Source organism: Macaca fascicularis, chromosome 13 (assembly GCF_037993035.2).
Source record: "Macaca fascicularis isolate 582-1 chromosome 13, T2T-MFA8v1.1".
Classification (NCBI taxonomy): Eukaryota; Metazoa; Chordata; class Mammalia; order Primates; family Cercopithecidae; genus Macaca; species Macaca fascicularis.
The window spans coordinates 116,088,672-116,112,643 of record NC_088387.1 but is presented as its reverse complement, the minus strand read 5'-3'; the positions used below and the strand labels follow the sequence as shown (position 1 = coordinate 116,112,643).

Genomic DNA, 23,972 nt, shown 5'->3' with positions numbered 1-23,972 from the left:
ATTGCCTGGAAAGCTTTTTGGAAAGTGATTCCATTCTCATCTCTAGTGATGGTGCCTGACGAGGTCTGGGCAGGATTCCTGGAGTGCCAGGGGATTCCTGAAGGACGTCAACAGAAATCTCACTGGCGAAAGAAGAACTGACTTTGAATTTAGGCAGACCTCGGTTCAGACCTTACCTTTGCCATATGCAAACATTAGAATGTTGAAAGAATTGCTCATTTTTATTTGACTTTTCATTTGATTTTGAAAATAAAAACTTCCCTTTTCATTTTGTTTTGACTTTCAGTTTTTTTCCCTTAGAAAGCAAATCAAAGTGAAACCTACCTCAAGGCAACATGCCAGAATCAAATGAAATCAGATTAATCCATTAAATCATGAAATAAAATAACCATCCTATGTTGGTTTTCGTATAAATGGAAAGTTGCTTTTTCCATGTCAGAGTGAATGTTTTATAAAAGTATAATTACACATAAAGGAAAATATTATAATCCATTGAGAAAGTGGTTGTTTTATTTAGTTTGAGAATTACATGCTATTAATGTGTTTGTATCACTAGAAATTTTGCAGAGATCCCTACAGAAAATAATTATAACAATTTCCTTTTATTTCAACTTCGACAGTGTGGTAGCAGGTATCCTGAAGGTGCTGCCTCTGACACCTCCTGGAAATTCTGTGTGCACGACTACAAGCATTATTTGATTGCTTGGCTGAGTTCAGGAGAGGGACTCTGCAGCAGCCAGAGTGAAGAACAAAGTGTTGAGAGATACTGGGAGGACACAGGAATGCAGAGGACAGGGATGCTTTTCTAATTTGTGCATCAGGGGATTGGGGGTCCTCACCACAGTAGACAGAAGTTGGGTCCTTGAATCCTTGGGTCAGAAAGCAAAACTTACTCGTATCTTCTGCTCCACCCAACTAAGCCTGGCCCTGGCTGGGTCACACCCTCACTGAAAAGTATGCAAGAGAAAAATCTACTTGCTAGCTCAGGGGGCTGGAATGAATTTCAGGCTGTGTCTACGTGGATGTCAGTGAGGTTTGAGTAAAATACAGGCTGCGGGAACTTCCCTGAATGTTTGTAACCATGGACCTAACTCATAAAGGATCAGGGTTGGAACTGAGATTGTCAAAGCTGTGAACCCCAGTGCACCTGGTGGAAATACACGCAAACCACTCCTGAAAAATGAACTCTCCAGCATCCCCACGCCCCAAATTCATGTGGAGCAATATGCTTAAAATGCTTAAAGACATTTCAAAAAGGAAATATAGTTATCAGAAAAGACAGAGGATGCTTCAAAAATACAAGATAGATTTTAGAAAAAAATAAATGGAACATGTTAAAAATGTGATCATTGAAACTGGGATAATTCAAATGAGGAACAGCACATATGATGCCCATGAAAAAAAGAATTAATGGGTAGTAGAATAGATTAGAATCATTTATCCCACATCGAACAAAAAGAGATACAGAGATTTTATCTCTGTTTACCTGTTAGAAACCTCATAGGTTACCTGTTAGAAACCTACCTCTAATTAGAGGACCAAAGAAAGAAAACAGACAAAAGTGGAAGAGAGGCAATATTCATAGAAATAATGAATATTTTTCCCACAACTTATGAAAGAATGGAGTCTGGAGAATCAGGAATTTCAGTAAGTCCTAAGAAAAATAAGTCCTATTGAGTACATACCTAAACTCATTGCAGTGAAACTGCATGCTACCCAATACAAGACATGATTAAACACACACACAGACACGCGCGCGCATGCGCGCGCTGAGAAGAAACAGACTCCCAATAAAGAAAAACAAATTAGTCTGATAGTAGACCTCTCAACAGTCATCAGGGAGGCTGGGGTTTACCTTGACTGCCTAAATTAAAGTCCATTCCCAAGGACATCTCAAATGGCCAAGTAACCAGTCCCTGCTTGTTTACAGAGTGCGAAAGTTGTTTAGATTTGCAATGAACCACCTCTCTACCTCCACCTCCCTGAGCTCTGAGGCAAATGGATTTCCCTATTATAAACTAGGAATGAGTGTCTGAAAGAAGCCTTTTCTGATTCCCTGCAAAAGTTCATTCATCAGGAGGAAGGGGAGTCATCCCAGCCTTCACCACCTGTGGAACGCAGCAACCTCACTGTGGGAGACACCAGTAGGTAAGAATTTGCTCATGGAGCCATATGATTAAAGACAATATTGAACCTGACCCCTTGGCTGCCTGTCTCTTTCCCCTTCCTACAGGAGAAGTGGAGGCATCTTTTAAGGACAAAGATGACAGTCTTTGTGCCTGGCTGAGTCGTTGCCTAGAGACATACAGAATAATAGAAGATACTTAGACGGATAGTAAATTGATATGTTCTTATTTGCCCCTGAAATTATGTTCCTTTCTAGCCTGTTCCTCCCAAGAATGAGCCGCAGAGGGTGTTGCCCGCAGCAGGAGGGAGCCGATTCTCATCTGAGAACAAAGTGACTTGATGAATTCTACATTTTAAAGGTGGATTTTCTTGATCTCCTTTGTCAGACTTACTTTTGCAAGTCAAACTCTGTAAAGAGAGAAGAGATTTAAAAATTTTAAATCACCCCTTCGGAATGCCAAGGCTTTGGCCATATCAATTATATTTATTTATTTATTTATTTATTTATTTGAAATGAAGTTTCGCTTTTGTTGCCCAGGCTGGAGTGCAACGGTGCAATCTTGGCTCACCGCAACCTCCGCCGCCTGGGTTCAAGAGATTCTCCTGCCTCAGCCTCCCGTTTCTGGGATTAAAGCATGAGCCACCATGCCTGGCTAATTTTGTATTTTTGGTAGAGACTAGGTTTCTCCATGTTGGTGAGGCTGATCTTGAACTCTCGATCTCAGGTGATCTGCCCGCCTCGGCCTCCCAAAATGCTGGGATTACAGGCATGAGCCAACAGCGCCCGGCTGGGCCATACAAATTTATTTGTCATCATCGTGTTAGTGTTTTCCACAGCGAGTCTCCTGAGAGTAGAGAGAGGGAGAGTGAGAGAGAGATTGAGGCCGAGGTCTGTTAGGGCCTTGGACTTGTCCTGGCAAAGTGGAGACCCCGGAAGAGAAGGAGAGGAGGTATAAGGTGCTGGGTGTGGAGAGTGGAGAAATGTTCGGTGGGCTGGTGTCACATAGCTTTTTCCGTAGCTACTTTATTGTATCATTGCTTTAACATCGCTTTCTCAGAACTGCTCTGATCATCTGACTCTCAATATCCATAGGCCTTATTGGATTAGGCTTTCTTTGCATTGATGCTTATGTCATACGCCTATTTGCTGACAGGGTTATTGTCAGCTCTCTCACTGGAACGTCTTCTCTATTCTCTCTCCAGAGCCTGGACGCAGCTGACCTTAATGTTTATTCAATCAATGCTGGGAAGGAAACTAACATTCAAAGGTGCTTTGCTCTGCTTGCCTCCAGGACTGGGGCAGGAGAATGCCTTGTAGAGTGTGCTTTGTGCTATTATGGTCAAACTGGCATAGTCAGCCAAAAGAGAGGCGCCCACATAGATCCCCCAGAAGAAGTCACTGATGTGGAGGTGGCAAAGTGTAAGAAAGACAGAACCAATCTGGGTCAACTGGGTTAGACAGAGATCAGCTCTGCACTCCTAAGGCCATGGGAACCTGTTCCTGAATCTGTGGAGCGTCGATTTTCTGTTCTACTCTGAGTCCTACCATAAGTAGAAGCATCATTATGTGGAAAGGAATTCCCAGCGGTTCCTAAACATCCTTCTCCTCCTTTAACAAATAAAGACATATGCATCTTGCATTAATACTGTGGAATAAATAATGAATTATAAATGGAATAGAAATTATAATACAGTGATGTGATATCTGCACAGATTTTTATGGTCCCCGGAGTCAGTCCCTTTAGAGATGTACATTATTTTCTCTATTTAAAGATATTCATAACTCTTTGTTAATCCAGCTCACCATACTCATCTAGGGACACTGGGAGGGAAAATGTATTTGGAATTCTATGGGCTCCATTCTTCCATTGCTTTTCAATTACAGACACCATTCGTCTTGTGTGTTTTATCTCTTGGAGCGTTCTCCCATGTGCTGCTGGAAGATAACACTCTTTTCAGGTCTGTGAAGTTGCTGGGTTTTACTACGTGTCTCCTAACACCCATAGGTGTATGTAATCTCACTGTAACAGAATGTTGTCATGTCTTGTTGACTAATTAAGCACCCTCGTTCCAAAGCTCAGCAGCTGAAAGTTCAAGTGTTAAACGGTGGGATAGTGAATCCAGGAGGCAGTGAATGAGGAGGCGACTCCGGCCCTGGCTGGGATTTTACTTCTTGCTCTTCTGTTGTATTATTTTGTCTCTGTTTTGCCACATGCTGCCTGGTTGAAGATGCCAGGAGGCTCGACACAGAGCCAAATATATTGTCCAAACGTGAGATTAAAAATGAGATCATATGTGATAAAAGACAGCAATTTATTTTAGCTTGGTGTTACATCAGGAAAGTATGAAAAAATATAATCAATTTATTTGCTTACTCACACAACCAATACTGAGTGTCTGCTATGTGCTAGACACAGGAAAAAAATACCAGGTCTAAAATGATCCATAAGGCAAGATTCTTGCTCTTGAAACACACAATCCACTGGGAGAGAAAGACAAGTAGTAGAAGATTATAGGACAGCATCATGAGAATTGGGAGAAGGACTTGTTGAATTCAGGGAAGGTGGCATTTGAGCAGTGTAAGGACCTGCTGGATGAACAGTGGGAATTGAAGTAGGAGGAAAACAGAATTTAGAAGATCGTGAAGGACTTCCCATTCTGCAGCAAAAACTTGGGCTTTTACTCAAGGACTTGAGGAGCTGTTGAAGATTTCAACTGAGAAGCTTCGAGAGGAACCTTGAGACTGAGCTAGTGCCCCTCAATGGCTGTGTGAAAGGATGGACTCAATGGGAGGAAAGAATCAAATAAGCTGAGAGGACTCTAAAGAAAAAGAAAAGAGGCACTGAAAGACTGGGCTAAACAGTGATGATAGGCTCTCAAGTTATGGAAGAAGCATGTAAATGGGGCTGAGCAGGTCGCTGGAGTAAGGAGAGTTGGAGTCTGCTTTGGCTACCTTGCATGGAAATGATGCTGGTTGTTAAACCAAGGAATACAGGAAAAAAGACACTGTTTAGAGCTGACATCATGATTTCAGTGTGAGTCAATTTCAGTTTGAGGCACCAATGAGACACTCAGGAGGAGTGGGCTAGTTAACCACCCACCAGTGCCCGGAGCTCAAGAGGAATGTCAGGGCTGGGATGAAGGTAAGTCAGAAACATTCCACAGCAGTTAAAAACCAAGTCTACATGCAGTGGGAATAACAGTAGCAAGATGTAACTATATAATACTGGTCAATAATAAAATTTAAAGCAAATAAGAAGAAATCTAGGAAGGTAGACTTGGAGCAAGCATGTAGAGAGATATGAGTGATCCAGAAACAAGTTATGGCCCGAAAGTTAACATGGGGAGAGAGTGGATATGTGATTTTCAGATACCATAGAAAGTGTCTGTCCTACTAGCATACAGTCCTATCCACTGGTTACTAGGTGAGGCAATAGATGTGTTAATTAGCTGGGTTTGGGGGATATTTCAAAATGTATACATAGATCAAAACAACACATTGTATATGTTAAATAAAATTTCAATTTCTCAGTGATACACCAATAAAGCTAAAAACAAACAAAAAAAGGTGGGGGGGAGGGCGCAGGTGCAGTGGCGCAGTCCTATAATCCCAGCAATTTTGGAGGCCAAAGTGAGCAGATCTCTTGAGTCCAGGAGTTTGAGACCAGTCTGGGCAACATGGTAAAACCCCTTTTCTACGAAAAATGCAAAAACATTAAACGTGGTGGCATATGCCTGTAGTCCCAGCTACTCTGGAGGCTAAGATGGAAGGACTACCTGGGCCCAGGAGGTCGAGACTTCAGTGAGTCATGATCACACCACTGCACTCTAGCCTGGGTGACAGAGTGAGACCTTGTCTTAAAAAAAAAGAAAGAAAGAAAAAGAAAAAGAATGATGAGGAATTGTCAGTGAATGTATAGGGGAGAAAATGAAACAGAAAAGACTATTTCTAAGTTTTTCTGCCTGCTTGTCTTGGAGAAAGAGGGATTCTTTGATAGAAATAAGACTTGAAGAAGTAGTGCTTCTCAGCATATAAAAATGCCTTTTTAAAAAATGGTGGTTCCAATTTCCCAAAGAAGAAGTAGCTTTAGAGTGTACCAGAAGACTACTATAAACATTTCACCTAATATGTCTCTTTAAATTTTGTGTATTCACTTAGCAATGAACTTTGCACGCCTTCATGTTAGTCCCTCAGTGAATACGCACTCACTTTCACACCACTATGCCACCAGTGCAATTACCATTCCAGTGCAAACCCAACTGTGGTGGTCCTACCTCACCTGTCAGGAGCAATTTAATAACAGAGAACAGCACTGAGGTCTCATATTACTAATATTTCATTACATTTACAAAAGAGACAAGAGTGCATTCATTAGTATACTATGAAATATTACCATAAATAAGTAAAATTAAATTATACTTGTCAAAATAAATGAACACTGCACATACCATGATTCAGTGTCCCTAATTCTTTTAATTATGTTTTTTTCTTACTTGCTAATTTGTGAAATTTGCTAACTCACAATGGGCTTCCTTGTCATTAGTGAGAATGAGTCTGGTTCTGCTGGAATACAAAGGGCTTTGCACACCCTACGTAGCATGGCTCCTGGCATTTAGTACCTGGAGCACCATGTTGACTAATTGATTGGTGCTTTTTCTCGCATCAAGCTTGTTGCAAGCTACATATTAATTATCACCTTTTGAAATTGGTAATTAGGAGATGAACGTTATCCAGGCAAATGGAAGTATACTATTTTGCTCTAAAATAGGAAATTCCAGTGCAGAGTTATAATGGCTAAAATGTTGCCGTATTTTTAGTGTTGTGCCTTGATGTTTAATGTTGTGTGTTTTCTATGAACGCAAAGAACAGATAATTGTGGTAATTTCAAATTTGTTCCTCTGCTGAGTCTACATTAGTGATCCATCACCTAGAAAAATACAGAAGTCATTTTGGCCTATGTGAAGCATGGTAAATCTTTAAATCCAGGCAATATTTATTGGGTACCTGCTTTTCGTATGTATGCATTCTCTAGCAATTGTATATAAATTATCTGATTAATCCTCAAAATATTTCAGTGAGTTAGGCAGTTTGACTTTCCTCTTATGAATAAGGAGTCTCAAAGGAGTTAAATAGACTTCCCAAGTTCATGCACCTGGTGAATGACAGATGGGAACATGCATGTTTCCATTACGTGTTTTACCTCCTCATGGCTTGATATCAGCTTATGTCAAACTGCCTGTAGATTGTATATTATTATTAAGAAATATATGGATTTGGATGATAAAGAAATAGGATACATGAAGAGAAAGACTGGGGAGGGGTGTAGGGGAATCATTATCAGCAGGCATTAGGGAAAGGCTTACATAGCTGTCTCATTTTTAATTTTCATTCTTTTTTTTTGTTGGAAAAAGAACGATGGTTAAGAAAATTGAAAAAAGTAAAATGACAAAAGAAATACGTGTCAGCGTTGCCTTTGGGTATTTTACTTTTCACATTTTTCTCCAAGCACCAAAGATACTAAAATTCTTCTGTAAGGCCTTTGACAGGGCTCTGATCAGATAGAATTTCACACCCTTCCCAGAACGTTTCCTGACGCTCTGGAGCATTCTGTGAAAGAGGGTGCAAAGGATCCTGCCTGACTTCCTCCAAGAGTAGGTCACGCAGGTTTCCTCCTGCTTCCTCTCTGACATCTTGGTCCGTTGGGTTGCTATAATAAATTATCCTAACTTGGTGGCTTAGAAACAGCCAACGTTTATTCTTCACAGTCTGGAAGCTAGAAGTCTGAGACCAGGAGCCAGCATTCACAGTCTGGAAGCTAGAAGTCTGAGACCAGGAGCCAGCATAGTTGGGTTCTGATGAGAGCGCTCTTCCTGACTTGCAGTTGGCCGCCTTCTGGCTGTGTTTCCACATGGTAGGGAGAGAGCTACAGAGGTAACGAGCTCTGTTGTGACTCTTCTAAGGCCACTAATCCTTTCCATGAGGGCTGTATCCTCATAACCTCATCTCATCCTAATTAGCTCTCAATGGCCCCACCTAATACCATAACATTGGTGGGGTAGGGTTTCAATGTATGAATTTGGAAGGATACCAGGATTCAAACCATAACGTCTCCCTTGGGCTATGCACAAAGGGAGCCCGGAAGTCTCACATAATGAGCGTTCATTCTGCTGCTGCTGGATGGGGGGCGCCACACAGAGATGGAGAGGTTGAGGAGCCCAGGGTGTTCCTGGTAGTAACACCAGTTCTGTGAGTCTGCAAGCCTTAAAACCACTGCAGTGCCCAGCCTGGAGCCAGCTCCGCTTCCTCCAGCAGAAGCAGAGAAGTGGTGTCATCATGTAGACCCTCCCCAGTGGCAGATTTTTGAGAAAAATAAATAAATGTTGATTTTGCTTTAAGCCACTACATTTTAAGTGGTTTGTCACATAGTCATAGTAACTAGAACACACTCTTGTGATATTTTTGCATCAGAGATCATAATTTAATGCATATATTGCCTAAAAGAAAGACCGTTCCTGATAATTTCTATGGCGTTGTTACAATAATGTTCATAGAACAAGAAAAAAAATTATGCTGAAACCGCTTACTTTTAAACTTCTAATACAATCGTGAACAGAATTTGTTTAGCAGAGATTTTACTGTGGCCAGTACAATAGGATATGTTTTGCTGAGATGATCTTTAATTCACTCAAGGAAAAATTCTAGGAGTTAGGCCTGTTGATAACCTTCCGTTTAACCAATTATATATATTTTTATATAATACCTAATACTTCCCAGTACTCAGAAATGGAATTTATTTCTTTTGTCAATTAGTGATCATCGTACCAGGTAACGTTATCTTCCAAAAAGATACTAGGTTGATGTTTTTTCAAAGCACTTATATATCTGATGATAATGTAAAACAATTTGACTAACTATAATTCTTAGACCTCAAATTTCCTACTCCAAAATTCTAGAACTGTGCGGGATAAGCTTTTTAGCAGTTAATGTTGAGGCAAAGTATAAGTCTAGTATTGTTTGCCTTTGTAGTGATCATCTCGCAACTCACACAAACTAAAAAATACATATAAGATTTTTCTTTTATTAAAACACCAACAGAGTCAGTTTGAGTATGGATCTGGTAAGCATTTTGGAGTCTCTTCTTTACATACGCAAGTCTTTATAAACCCTTTCTCTTCATGTATCCTATTTCTTTATCATCCAAGTGATGCTCAGTGTCACTAATTGCTAGCACAGTCCCCACTCAGCAACTCTGTGCCCGTTTTTCTGTACCTAGGATCATTTCCCCTTTCATTTACCTTCCTGTGGCTCATTCTCCTTCTCAACATTCAGGGCTCTACTATCCCACACAGGTTGACCCTGATCGTGTGATCTAAAGGGAGTTTCCAGAGTCTCCCTGAACACTTTACCTTGTTTTATTTACTTTAAAGCATTTATCACTATCTGACAATATTCTGTTTCTTCACTTGTTTGCTTGTTTATGATGTTTCTTCTCCTATTAGAACTAAAACCACATGACAGCAGGATACTTCTGTGTTACTCATTAAGTTCTTCCCTACAGCCTAACACTGTGCCTGGAAGATAGCAACTGCCTCATGTACGTTTGTCAAATGGATGAATGAGTGGAGAAATGAATGGATGGATAGTTGATATCTTGCACAGAAATGCCAAACAGTTTTTGATTGAGATTTTTTATCCCTGCCGGCAGTCATCAATCCCTGTCCTCTTGTCTTCTTTAGTTCTCGGTTCTTTTTTCCCATATTCCAGATCACATGGGCTTGATCCACAGTGACTCAGCTCTCAGCCATAGCAATTGTGCTATGCTCAGCCGTTAAGTGTGTTTTAAATCTCCTACTATATATTTTTTTAAGTTTTTCTGCCATCCTTTGTACCCCTTCTTAAAAATTTATCCAGGATGTAGTATGAAATCTCCAGTACCTCTCGGCACACACAGATGTGTCTTTTTCTGTTTATTGTTTCCCTCTGAGAGTTGTAGTATTCAGTTGGTTACATCAAGAGAAGTACTTGGCTGGGACCATTAAAAAAAGTGTCACAAAGCAGCACCAAGGAGAAAACGACACTGTTTTCTGAATGTTCCTGCTTGGAATTTCTCTATTACAGGGAAAATGAGATGGGGGAGGGCCATTCTTATCTATTTTCAGACAGACATCACACAAATGCATAAAAAATGTAATCCTTTTAGTTCCACTGGCCTTGTAGTTGTTGTAAATGCATCTTAAATTCCTAAATGATTTTTAAATTACATTATGTCTTTCAGCGGTGTAGGCTTTGATTTCTGAGGTTGTTCGCCAGATACAGGGTTTAACAAACACTCATGTTCTTTTGTCTTTATATATTTATTTTAAAATTATATATATATGTGTGTATATATATGTGTGTATATGTGTGTGTGTATGTGTGTGTGTAAGAATCTGACGAGTGTAAGAAAAATATCAAAGAGAAGAATTTGTCTCATTCTGTCTTCAAATAGGTAATACTTCACAAATTGAGATATGCTCATAGAGAGTAGCAGGTAATGCTTTTGAAGCAGAAAGATTTGTCCCTGAGTTCCAACAATTGTCTTAGCAGACAGAGTTTCAAGGTCATCAAATCTGTATCCATTGGTGGGAAGAAGATGTCAATCACATTGCATTTGAATGAGAACCTATCATTTTTCAATACAGATAAACTGCAGGCTACACTCTCTCTGTCTGGCTTTTAAATGTATGCCTGGAAACTAGGCTTAACGTTTTGCCAAAAAGTGGGTATTTGCTCTTGACCTTAGAGTAAAGGCTCTCACTTCAACAAGACTTTTAGCTACTCTCCAGAAAAGCCAAGCCTCATACTGATGAGAAGAAGAGAAGGAATAGAAATGGGAAGGAGATCTTTAAGATACTTTCCTGCAAGAGGAAGAAAATAACAATTCTTAAGTGCCGATACAGGTCAGGCACTATACTGAACACTTTGGATGTGGTATCTCTTTACATTTATTTGAATAATAATCAGCATATAGAAATTAAACATAGATTCTGCACCATTTCTTTCAGTGCTTTTGGATGGCTTTTTGTTTGTAATGCCTCGAAACTTACTTAATCTCTCATTAAGTTGCTGAGGTATGCCTTTTAAAATGATATTTGCATAGGCCATGAACCAGAATGAATAAAAGGAAAATCCCAAGATCTAGAACATTGTTTTAGAATTGATGCCTACCCAACATTGTGTCCTGAGTTTACTTAGCATATAGAAAGGAGTTCCATACACAATGAACGTTTGAGGATTGAATTTTGGTTGAATTAACTGTGATGAGTAAACAAAAAATGCCAGAAGCTCAGTGCCTCCTCCACCCCCACTGCCCCTGATGCAGTCCAGAGGCAAAGTTCTATGTTAATCCACTTATATCATTTTTACGTATTTATACACATAGTACGTAGCATATCTAAGCTCATGCCTGTCTTAGGAATTGGAATTTTAGCAGGTAGAGAGATTGTCACCTTAACTCTGAGGTGTTCAATCTTTTGGCTTCCCTGGGCCATATCAGAAGATGAAAAATTGTCTTGGGCCACACATAAAATACACTAACACTAATGACAGCCGATGAGCTTAAAAAAAAACTGCCAAAAATATCGTAATGTTTTAAGAAAGTTTACAGATTTGTGCCGGGCTGCATTCAAAGCCATCCTGGGTCGCATGTGGTCTGCAGGCCCCAGGTTGGACAAGCTGGCCTTAAATGAAGTTTACGAATATTTACAATTATGTTTAGTGCTACAAATTAGAAGTATATGCTAATATGTAATTGATATGGTTTGGCTGTGTTCCCACCTACATCTCACGTTGAATTGTAATAATCCTCACAAGTCAAGGGCAGGCCAGGTGGAGATAATTGAATCATGGAGGCAGTTTCCCCCATACTGCTACCGTGTTCATGAATACGTCTCATGAGACCTGATGGTTTTATAAATGGGAGTTTCCCTGCACAAACTCTCTAGCCTGCCACCATGTAAGACAGGACTTTGCTCCTTATTCATCTTCAGCCATGATTGTGAGGCCTCCTCAGCCATGTGAAACTGTGAGTCAATTAAACCTCTTTCCTTTATAAATTACCCAGTCTTGGATATGTGTTTATTAGCAGCGTGAGAATGGACTACAATAATGCTACAGGAAGATATAATCCAGTCTGAATGATACAAATATCTGCGTCTGATACCTGAATACCTGAACTGTACTTGGTCACGAACTTGCCACCTGCCTCTTAGGTACCCCTGGAGTGGGCAGGGATACCTGCACGCTAGCACTGGCTGATGATGGCTTGTTTCCCCCTTGAAGAAAAGGCCATTCTGATAAAACGGCTTCTTCAACAAGCCAATAATCCCTGAAGTCTAGCTTCTTTCTATGACTTTTTGGAAAAAGATACATGAGACTCTTGGAACATAAGCAGAAACTTACAAAATTCAATGTTGACTCAATGTGGTGTATTTTTCTCACACTCTAAAGAGTAATGAGGATGATAAGATGATGAATTCCACATAATGAGGAGAATGTAGGTGCAAAAGTGAGATACTTGTAAGTAGCTAAATTTTATGTTTCTCTATAACTAATGTGTTCCTGTGTGTTTTCATATTGGCCTGTGTGTGACTTAGGGCCAGAGGCATTGGCCTGACTATTGGAAAGCTTGAGCTGTTTATTCTGGTTCTGTTACTTTATGTGTGAACACAGCAAACTTTATAAGAATATTTTCCCAGATACACTTTTCTTTCATTTATCCACTCAGCAAGCTGTTTGGAGCTAATCACTGTGGAGGACAAGATGTGTTAATTTTATCATTAATGGTCATAAAATATAGATTTAAAATTGTATTGATTAAAAATAAGTATGTGATGAGAATCTTCTAAAGCGGGTCAAATTCAAAGACTTGGTCCCTAAGGGAGATTAACGTAAGCCAACCCTTCTGGTGGTAAATTCTCAGTGCCAAGAAAGAAGTCTGTAGAAACAAACATACTGGGGCACAGCCAGGGTGTGGTCAGTTCCACCTATAGGGCTCAGGAAAACATTCATTAAAAAGATATCATTGAGACAATTTCTAAATAGCAGTCAACGTTTTCAAGGCAAATAAGGGCCAGGAAGCACACACTAAAAGTCTGAGAAACCATACAGCTTGGCTCATTCTGGGATTATAAGCATTTTGGAATGGCTAGAAGAAAAGGGAGCAAAGGCCGGGCGCGGTGGCTCAAGCCTGTAATCCCAGCACTTTGGGAGGCCGAGACGGCGGATCACAAGGTCAGGAGATCGAGACCATCCTGGCTAACACAGTGAAACCCCGTCTCTACTAAAAAATACAAAACATTAGCCGGGCGTGGTGGTGGGCGCCTGTAGTCCCAGCTACTCGGGAGGCTGAGGCAGGAGAATGGCATAAACCCGCGAGGCGGAGCTTGCAGTGAGCTGAGATCCGGCCACTGCACTCCAGCCTGGGCGACAGAGCAAGACTCCGTCTCAAAAAAAAAAAAAAAGAAAAGGGAGCAAAAATATTTTAAACATGAGATGATTATAAACTACATCTATTAAGCAGTTGTGTTTTAAGTTACACTCTTTAATAGTAAAATTACAAACTCACTCACTTCGCCAATCAAACCTAGAGAGACACTGTAGCTATTTGATTTTATAATGATGGGAGCAATGCACATGGTTACATAAAGAGCTCAGGGTTACAGAGCTAGGAAGTGTAGACACGCATGTTCATCTCAGACATCTTGTGTTCTTAACCGTTACATACTCCAGAGAGAAAAGAGATCCCAGTGGTCTCGTATACAGGCTAAGGATTTTGGACTTTTCTGTATACTTTAGCAAGCTCTCAACATCCATTAGCAACTGCATTTGGAAGGGCAAATAAGAGAATGTGGAAGGTTGACTTCAGAGAGAACAAGAGATAACTTCACTGGACAAGGCAAGAAAGGGTGACATTCTCCAAAAGGTAGGAGTAGTAAGAGTGGAGAAGGGTCAGATAACAGGGCTGTTAGCATGACAGATTTTATGAGTTTCGGAAACTGATTAAATGCAGCAGAGGAAGGAGAGGTTGGGGAGAAACCTAGGATGATTACAGAATAGATGAATATAAATGTCTTCAAGTCAAGATTTTATAAACCAGTTGGTAAAACTAGGATTCAAAATTGTCATTAATACTTCTTGCTGGCTGTGTCTACATTCATGCTATAAAATCCACAGTCTCTTCCATCCCACTGGAAGCCCTATGGCACATTTGAAGCAATCCCCTTGGTTTCCATGGAGCATCTGCCATTCCCCTCTGGTTCCAGTTGGCTGATTATATAAATGTCTCCCTTGCCATCTATATTAGTTTGCTCGAGATGCTGTAACAAAAAACCACAAACGGGTGGCTGAAGCAACAGAAACTTATTTTCTCAGAACTGTGGAGGTTAGAAGCTTGATATCAAGGTGTTGGCAGGATTAATTCCTGCTGGGGGCTCTAAGGAAGAATCTGTTCCAGGACCCTCTCAGCTTCTGGTGATTTGCTGGCCATCTTTGGTGGTCCTTGGCTTGTAGATCTACGCCTATGTGTCTGTCTCCAAATGTTCCCCTTTTATAAGGATTAGACCACGGACACACCTTACCCAAGCATGACCTCATCTTAACTGACTACATCTGCAATAACCCTCGTTTCAAATCATGTCACAAATAAGGTATGAGATTTAAGACTTCAACATATGAATTTGTAGGGAACACAATTTAGTGCATAACACTATCTAATGCCAAAAGCACCATGTATGCTCACAATAAAGGAGAAGGCACTCCCATCAACGGCCTATGCGTGAATTATCACCACTGCTGATGTCCACCCCACTCATGCTGAAACTGCCATACCCAGTGTTTTCTGCAGGAGAACATTTCCTGTACATCAAACCACAGGCACAATGTCATCCAGATCTCAAGGATTCAACCTCTCCAGGAGATCAAGCAGGACCCATGGGGTCTGGACCAGAGAGCAACTAAGAAGACGACCCTTGTTTGCTTCTATGATTCTTATCCTCGCTTTACATGGAGAGAGTAGGCAGGGGAGAAAAAGGCATATATGGCTTTGGGGCCATCTGGGTGCCCTGGAGAATATGATTCAATTCCCTCTTTTCCTCTTCCAATGGTCTAATATATTGTGTAGCAACACCACATAAAGGTGCAGAAGGAGGAGGCCAAATGTAAGTGCGGGTATTTGGAAGGAATCCTTGGTGATTCTGAAATAACTTCTGTCGAGGACCACTCTTTCTCACAATCATTTCTTTGATCCATTCCATTCAGTTCTGTTCTAACCTTGGCTCATGGTCTTTGCTGTGGTCTCAGTGTTTGTGTCCCTCCACGATTCATCTTGAAACTTAATACCCAATGTGGTGCTATTAGAAGTGGGGATTTTAGAAGGTGATTAGGTCATTGGGGCTCCATCATCATAAATGAAACTAGTGTCCTTACAGTCTAGGCCTACAAAAGCCCTTTTGCTTTTTCTCCATGTGAGGACACAGAAGGCACCATCTATGAGGAACAGGCCCTCACCAGACACTGGATCTGCCAGCACCTTGATCTTGGACTTTCTGGCCTCCAGAATTGTGAGCAACAAACTTCAGTTTTTTATAAATTGCCCAGTTTTTTTTTTCCCTAGGCTTTTATTTTAAGTTCAGGAATACATGTGCAGAACGTGCAGGTTTGTTACATAGGTAAACGTGTGCCATGGTGGTTTGCTGCACAGATTAGATCATTCCATAACCCAGGTATTAAGCCCAGCATCCCTTAACTATTCTTTCCAATGCTGTCCTCCTTCCCACTCCCGCACCCTCTGAGAGGGCCCAATGTGTGTTGTTTCCCCCAGTGTGTCCACGCGTTCTCATCATTCAGCTCCCACTTAGAAGTGAGAACACATAATGTTGTTATTTTGTTATAGCAGCCCAAATGGCTTGAAACATATGTATAGGTTCAACCTTTTTTTTTTTCCTCAGGAAGTTTTCTTTCAGAGTCTTCTCTACACAGAGATGCACCATTTTCCAGACATAGACAGACATACCTACATTTAATCGTAAGGTTTCTTCCATCTTTTGTGGTTAAGTTTCTCCTTTATTCCATAAATATTTTCTGAGCAAGTTGCTTCATCCTGTAGTTTTGAAAATATCCTCATTGTGACCTTCACCCTGGCGAAGCCACTTGCTCAGAAAATAGTCCAATAGCAATATGGATTATTTACCTATGGACTAATCAAATAATCCAACAGCAATGTGGACTGTTTACCTATTAGAATATGAACTCTCCACATTCCGTAGTTAATTATGTCCTATGGTGGCTGGTTTGTTCATAATCCTTATGAAATATGTTTGCCAAAGAAAGGAATAGATGTAAATTGCACATCTCCGTATCTCCACTTTTCCATATCCACATGCCCATATCTCCACTACAGTCATAGCTCCACTTTGCAGCATACGGAGCCTCAGAAAAACTAAATAGCTCCCCCAAGGCACCAAGCTAGGAAATTTATATTCTTTTTCTAAACCACTCCTGATTCAGAAATTGCTGCTTCTTATGTCATGTCACCATACAAGGTCACAATGAGGATATTTTCAAAACTACAGGCTTTTTGTTGTCTCTCGAAGAATTGCAAAGCCTGTTAAGTTTCATAAAAGCTGATTCAAGTGAGAAGGTGATAACATCAAATAATGAGTCACATTCATATTTCAAGCAAAAGCATCAAACAATTTTGCAACTCCACTTAAAGCATTTATTGTCTGATATCTTAGAACCAATTCCAAGGGGAGCGATGGATTTGGGTCTGGATGCCGTAGAATGTGGTCAGTATTGAAGTTATTCTGTGGAGGATAACTAGGATATTGAGTGTAACAGTAGTGAGTTCTTTGATGGTGGATTTAGTCAAGGCTAAGCTAGGTGATGTTATGGCCCAATGGCCAGGCAGATAGTGCCTAACTCATTATGGATATTCAATATTTGTTGAATAAATAAATGAATGAATGAAGCATCATGTGGGGCATTGAAATTCATTGGCTTTAAACTGCCTCTTCACCCTGAGAGACTAAGTCTATGATTCTCTTGTTCTATATCTAGCCCTATATAAAAGCAGTATTATTCTGTCTAAAATGTGCGTGTTATGTGAAATCCTTCATTGCTAGCTATGCCATAGACCCACATTCTGACATTCTGAAAGAGGAAATTCTCTCTGAATGTTCAATGCTGATATGTATTGGCTGGCTGGCATCACTCACGCCATCTGTCACAGTGGCATTATGCCTAATTGCAAGGTGGCCTGACAGTTTTAAGGGACTCTGCATGCCAATCACATTTGAGTTTAGCTCGCTAACCTGCAGGACCCAGAGCATAACAATCTGAAAAAAGTTTCCCTGCTGGGAAAATGCAACTTCCAGGGAAAAGATCATGCCTCATTAAAAATAGCCATATTTTTGACAGTGGTAGGTATCCTTCATATAGCCTCTACTGAGTTTACCTTTCTCTAAATGACCACTGCTATGGGGATCTCATGCCAAAGAGAAAAAAACAATGGACAAAGGCCACGTCTTGTCCAGCCAGAACCACTGACGCTTTACAAATACTCAAAATGTCTTAAACTCTCCTGCTTGGAAACCAATGTACCAAGCTGCCTGAATTTTACAGCATTGTCTTCCTATAATAAGCAAACATCTGTTACCCTAAAATTCAGTTTATCTTTTGGAAAAGATGCAATAGGAGACTTGATATGAGTGAATTTGCTTACCTTCTGGAATTGTCATGGAAAAGACCCAACATAAGCATTAAAATATGTAGATTGCAAAACAGGAAATTAAACTGCTTTCCTAACTTTGAAAATCTGAAAGAGTATGTTTAGGTTTAGAGCTGCTGGTTACAGATGAGAAAGTAGGCTCAGAGATGTTGAAAAATGATTCAAGATCAAATAGATGGATGGCTGAAGCAGAGCTAAGATTAAAACCTAGGGGTCTTACCTCCTAGAACATAATTCTTCTAATACAGAGTTGTAATGAAGGTGATTTTTTTTTTTTAGTAAAAAGGTAATTATTGCTTGTAAAGAAGTATAGATTCACCAAAGCATGATTTTTTCCCCTTTTACTTTTCTGTTACTTCAATGGCCAGTTGTTTTGCATAATAAATCCAATTGGCCATGCACACAAATGTATTTCATTAGTCAAATGACTGTGTAAAATATTTTGAAGATTTGGTATTCTTCATTTTATAACCAAAGCCTTTGAAAAAACTAATAAGATGACTGCATCTTTTATTTTTATTAAGGAATCATTATTTTGAGCCAAGCTGTCATCATATTTCCTGTGGACAGATGCTTTTGTGTTCCTGTAGATTCCATAATATAGTGCTGAATACATAGCAGGAACTCAATATTCTGGACTGAATATAGATTCGTGAAATACAGAAGAGTAGGGAGGATAGAAATGGAAGGCAAAGAGAAGGAACGGTGTCAATAGACGTAGATATGATGATGTCTCTTTTTTAAATAAAGCCCAATTCCAGAGGGCAATATTCCTCACATACTATTTATATTACAGCATTCTCTACTTAAATATATTTGCGTGCCTTCATGGCTATCTGTAACTGGCACACTGCATGAGCTGAACTTGACAGGCAAATTAAGAAAGTTTATTTTTCTCTCATCGCCATCTTCAAACCCAATTCATTGTTTTTTATTTCTTTCTGATATCCCTGAATGGGTAGTTTTCACAGCTTTTTGATCATGTTCAGGCATTAAAATGAACTCATTTTCAGTTACTAAAAATTCCAGGCTAGTATAAATCAATACTTTTGTCTCACATATTTGTTTGAAATGCTCCACAATCGCACAGTTGATGTCTGACTCAGTTTCTGCAGCCTTCAGAGGAAAGCAGGGGTAACATGCTCTTAGGGTTCATATTACATTACGTCTTCTGGGTATTACCTATAATTCCCTTAAAGGGGTGCTGCAAGGGCAATGTCCTATGTGATTAGTGACCTCTGTGCAGGTTCCAAAACGCTGGCTGGCTCACCTCGGAGCACTTGTTGTGGGTTTATTTCAGGTATAACTGGCCCTCTGTCTTCTTCCTTTCCTCCTGTCATTGAATAATGCATTTGTTCCTGGTATGGGTGATCCACCATCTTTGGTTCAGCTGGGTTCCTGGGAGTCTCCCCTTGCCAACAAGAACTACCAGGTATTCTCACTGTTCTAAAATCTGGCAATGTAGGCACCTCCCAGTGGAAATACAGACATCTTTGAAGGGAAATGCATATGTTCCCAGTGAAATACAGCCACCCAACAACAATGCAAACACATCTCTATAACCATGCGGGCACCCACGCCCCTACCCCAAGTGAAATCCAGGAACCTCCCGAGAGCTCTTCATGCTCCACCTCAGAAGAAAGCAGGTGTCTGCATGAGTTGGCTCCCGAATGTGCTGGCAGCTTATTTCCATGCTGGAGTGGGGGAATGAATTAGCTTCCAGTTTCTTTTCTCAATAGACACCCGCCCTTTCCCTGTGGCACTGAGACCATCTCCACCACTTGTACTAATGTAGTGTTCATTCCTAGGCACTCCACACCCTGCCTTCTCCTATTTCTAGCTTTGATCAATTTCTACTCTCCTCTTTTTTAAAGTTCAAAGACTGGTGATAGATTAAGGATCTTACAATTAGCTTTGATGACTTCTTAGCAATTGCTACAGAGAATGAGTCTAGCTATCCTTTAAAAAAACTGAGATAATTGTCACCTGGGTATTTGGTTTCATGACCATCCGTAAAAGCTCTAAAGGTTGGCACAATTATTGGATAATCAGTTACACTTATTTATATCAAAACTTGGTCTGAAAAGATTCTGAAATGGTTCCTTAGAAAGAAAATGTACAATGACTAGTGCATTATATGCAGTTAGATAGTTTTGTTAGTAATTCATTTGTTCCACATGCTTAGTATTTCTCTTTAAAAAAAATAATTTAAGTTCTAGGGTACATGTGCACAACGTGCAGGTTTGTTACATAGGTATACATGTGCCATGTTGGTTTGCTGCACCCATTAACTCGTCATTTACATTAGGTATCTCTCCTAATGCTATCCCTCCCCCACCTCCCACCCCAGGGTGTGATGTTCCCCACCCTGTGTCCAAGTGTTCTCATTGTTCAATTCCCACCTATGAGTGAGAACCACATGCTTAGTATTCTGTGTTACCAAACGATTCAAGGTACCATTAGTTATAAAAGTCTTTTCCACTAGACAAAGAACGTGCAATAATAAATTTGTAAAATGTTTATTTGATAAAATGCAGCACTGTCTTATTAAAGTTCCTGGGAAAGCAGTGTGTCAGTGTCTCCATGAATAACAGAGGCCAGTGGTGCTGCAGAAAGTGGAAAGCAGTCAATGCAAATTGAAGGCCTTGCAGTCCACTTAACTTTCAGCATGGGTAAATAGCCGTATCATCTAGAGAGCTTTACTTCTCTGATTTATAAAAGAATGAAGATTAAGTGCATCGCAAAGAGTTGTTGTAGGGTTCTTACAATGTATCACAAGTAAAATCTTCTGACTGGCACAGAGCAAAAAAAAATTTAACCTATAAAAGCATCACATGTTATTTATTAAAATCGGATTCTTATGTAAGTAAACACACATTTCAAAAACTGTGTATCTTTTATATTCAACTTATACAACCAGGGTGAATTTCATCTCCCCATATTATATAGATGAGGAAAGTTAACCCAACTATGCTTTTGCCAAATAGGTAAGAAGATTTCTTTGAAGACAAGTCATAGGCCCACAGTTTTTATCTTATATCATGACTGGTGAATAAAACTACTTTGCAAAGCCAAAAGGTTCTGTGATTGCTGTCTGGGTCAATTATAATCATTTGGCCAGTGCCTCTGCTTCTTGCAGGGAGGCCATGTCAATAAGCCAAGCCCTCCAAGGCTTCATGTGGCTGCAATTAAGGCTCACCCCACCCCTTGGGTTTTCAGAAGCTAGGCATATTGTGGAGAATAGAGCGAGAAAACAGGGAAAGAAATTACCAGCATTCCAGGAAATACTCCTGCTGTGCTGCAGCCTTCTTCACTTCGGTGATGACTTTTATTATGTTCTATTGATTTTCATGTTATTTCCCATTTTTGAGCAGAATAGCTTGAAGCAATAGCAGCAATAAAGCAATGTTTCTGTCAGTCATCTTGGTCTTTCTCACCCACACACATGTTATCTCTAGCACATACACATAAACACACATAATTCTTCTAAGAGTTGCATTTCCAAATATAGAAAATAAGACTAAGATTTCTAGAACAATCATAGGAGCATGCCCAGAAGGCTTCAACATTTAGCACGATGCCTAGAGTACACGTGAAAAGGAATGCTGAGTGCATTGACCTGCACGTATCCTGAGAGTGAGGGTGAGTGGCATGGTTCCAACGCCTTTGGTTTTTAGTCTAAAAACACCATTAGAGTCTCACTAAAGTTGCTGCTCCTTGGTAGACTGTGTGGCTGTGCTAAAGAGTGTATGCAGAGCACCACTGAAGAGAAAAACAGGGTGTGATGAGCATAAAACCAGGAGAGCTTTCAGCAAGCAATTTGTGATTGGCAGAAGGATAAGATGCTCGCTCAGACAATCGGCCCCCTATATACACAGCAGGTACAATCTCGGGGACTGTGAATGGGATGGACTATAATTTCCATGAAGAAGGCTGTTTATTATAGCACAGCCAGCTTTAAAAAAGGGAGATTGTCCTGGACAGCACTGACCTAATCAAAAGAGACAAGGTTCATCCTGAATAAAGAGGTCTGAAGCATGCAAGAGCTGTTTCACAAGGAAGATTTTATCCATTGTTAGCACTGAAATGAAGAGGACCAAGTGGCAGGGAATGCGGGTGGCCCTTGGGAACTAAGGGTGGCCTCTGGTTGACAGCAAGGAAAGACACAGTGACAACAGTGCTATTCCTTTCCAAGCAACTGAATTTTGCCAACCTCGAAAACTCACACAGAAGAGGGTCCCAAGTTCCAGAGGAGAGTGCAGCCTGACACCACCTTAAATTTTGCCTTAGGAGACGCTAAGCAGAGAACCCAGCCATATCATGGCTGTACCCTAAGACCCATATCATGGCTGTACTTACAGAATCATAAGCTAATAAAAGGCTGTGTTTTTATAATGCCAATAATTTACATTAACTTATGAATTACATCCCCTAAAATTTATTGTTTTGATGATCAAAATTCAATGTTTTTATTATAGTATTCACAAAGTTGTCCACTATTTAATTTCAAAACATTTTCGTCACCCCCCAGAGAAACCTCAGACTCACAAGCAGCTGTTCCCTATCCTCCCTCCACCAAACCCCGGGCAACCTCTAACATACTTTATGTTTTGATTCCATTTATACATTATAAAATATAAATGGAATCAAAACAGAAAATGGAATCATATAGTATGTGACCATTTTGTTTTTGATCCTTTCACTTGGCATAATGTTTTCAAGGTTCATCCATGTTTTAGCATGTACATTATTTCTCCATTCCTTTCCATGGCTAAATAAAAAGTTTTCATTTTATGAATATACTGCATTTCATTTACCTATTCATCAGTTGATTGACATTTGGATTGTTTCTCCTTTTTGGCTATTAGGAATAATGCTGCTATGAATATCTTTGTGTAAGTGTTTGTGTGAACATGTGTTTTCAGTCCTCTTGGAGTTCCACTAGGAGTAGAATACTGAGTAGCATGATAACTCTGTTTAAAATTTTGAGGAACTGATAACATATTTTCCCAAATAACTACCATTCTGCTTTCTTATTAGCAATATTTGAGAGTTCCAACTGCTTCACCTTTGCGCCATAGCTGTTGTCTGTTTTTCTGTGAAAACGTGTATTCAGATCTTTTTCCATTAAAAAATAGATTGTCATTTTATTGTTCAGTTGTAAGAATTTATTTGTATATATGGACATACATACATACACAAATTTATATATATATATATGTTCTGGATACAATCCCATATCATATGTATAATTTACAAATTATTTTTCTCACATTCTGTGAATTGTTTTTTCACTTTTTGAAGTTGTATTTTGAAGCACAAAACTTTTTCATTTTGATAAAGTCAAATCTATCTATATTTTGCTTAGTCACTTGACCTTTTGCTATTATATTTAAGTGACTATCACCTAAATGAAGATCGCCAAGTTTTACTCTTATGTTTCCTGCTGTGAATTTTACAGTTTTAGTTCTGTAGCTAAGTCTGTGATCAGCTTGGAGTTAATTTTTCTACGTGGTGTGAAATAGACATCCGACTTAATCTACTTGCATGTGTGTATTCAGTTTTCTAGCATCGTTTCCTAACAGGGCTACTTTTTCCCCATTGAGTTTTTCTGATTCCTTGTTAAAAAGGAATTCATTATAAATAGAAGGATTCTCAATTCCATTCTATTGATCTGTTTGTTTATCCTCATATCAGGATCACGTTGCTTAAGCTTTTGGAAATGTGAGCTCTTCCACTTTATCCTCTTAAAGACTGTCTGGTTATACTGGGTCTCTTGCATATTCATATGAATTCTAGGATTAATTTGTTAAGTTATATAAAAAGTCAGCTACAATTTATATACAATTTATATAGGGTCTGCATTAAACCTGTAGACAGGCTTATGCCTGTAATCCCAGCACTTTGGGAGGCCGAGGTAGGCGGATCACCTGAGGTCGGGAGTTTGAGACCAGCCTGGCCAACATAGTGAAACACTATCTCTACAAGAAAAATTAGCCTGGTGTGGTGGTGCATGCCTATAGTCCCAGCTACTCAAGAGGCTGAGGCGGGGAAATCACTTGAACCTGGAACCTGGGA

General features: G+C 39.9%; 1 protein-coding gene across 35 annotated transcripts in view; it reads left to right on the top strand.

The window, feature by feature from the left end:
• Positions 1–23,972, top strand: part of LOC123568261 (uncharacterized) — a 106,948-nt gene that overhangs the window by 62,862 nt on the left and 20,114 nt on the right. For 6 of the 35 annotated variants that reach the window (XR_012421774.1, XR_012421781.1, XR_012421784.1 and 3 more), the window contains 2 exons: positions 621–2,148; positions 3,331–4,963. The gene's annotated coding sequence lies outside the window, so the exon portion shown is untranslated. Of the gene's footprint in view, positions 1–46; positions 269–620; positions 2,149–2,383; positions 2,487–3,330; positions 5,271–23,972 lie in introns of those variants that run through there. The other 29 variants (XR_012421796.1, XR_012421773.1, XR_012421780.1 and 26 more) reach the window with 10 other exon arrangements.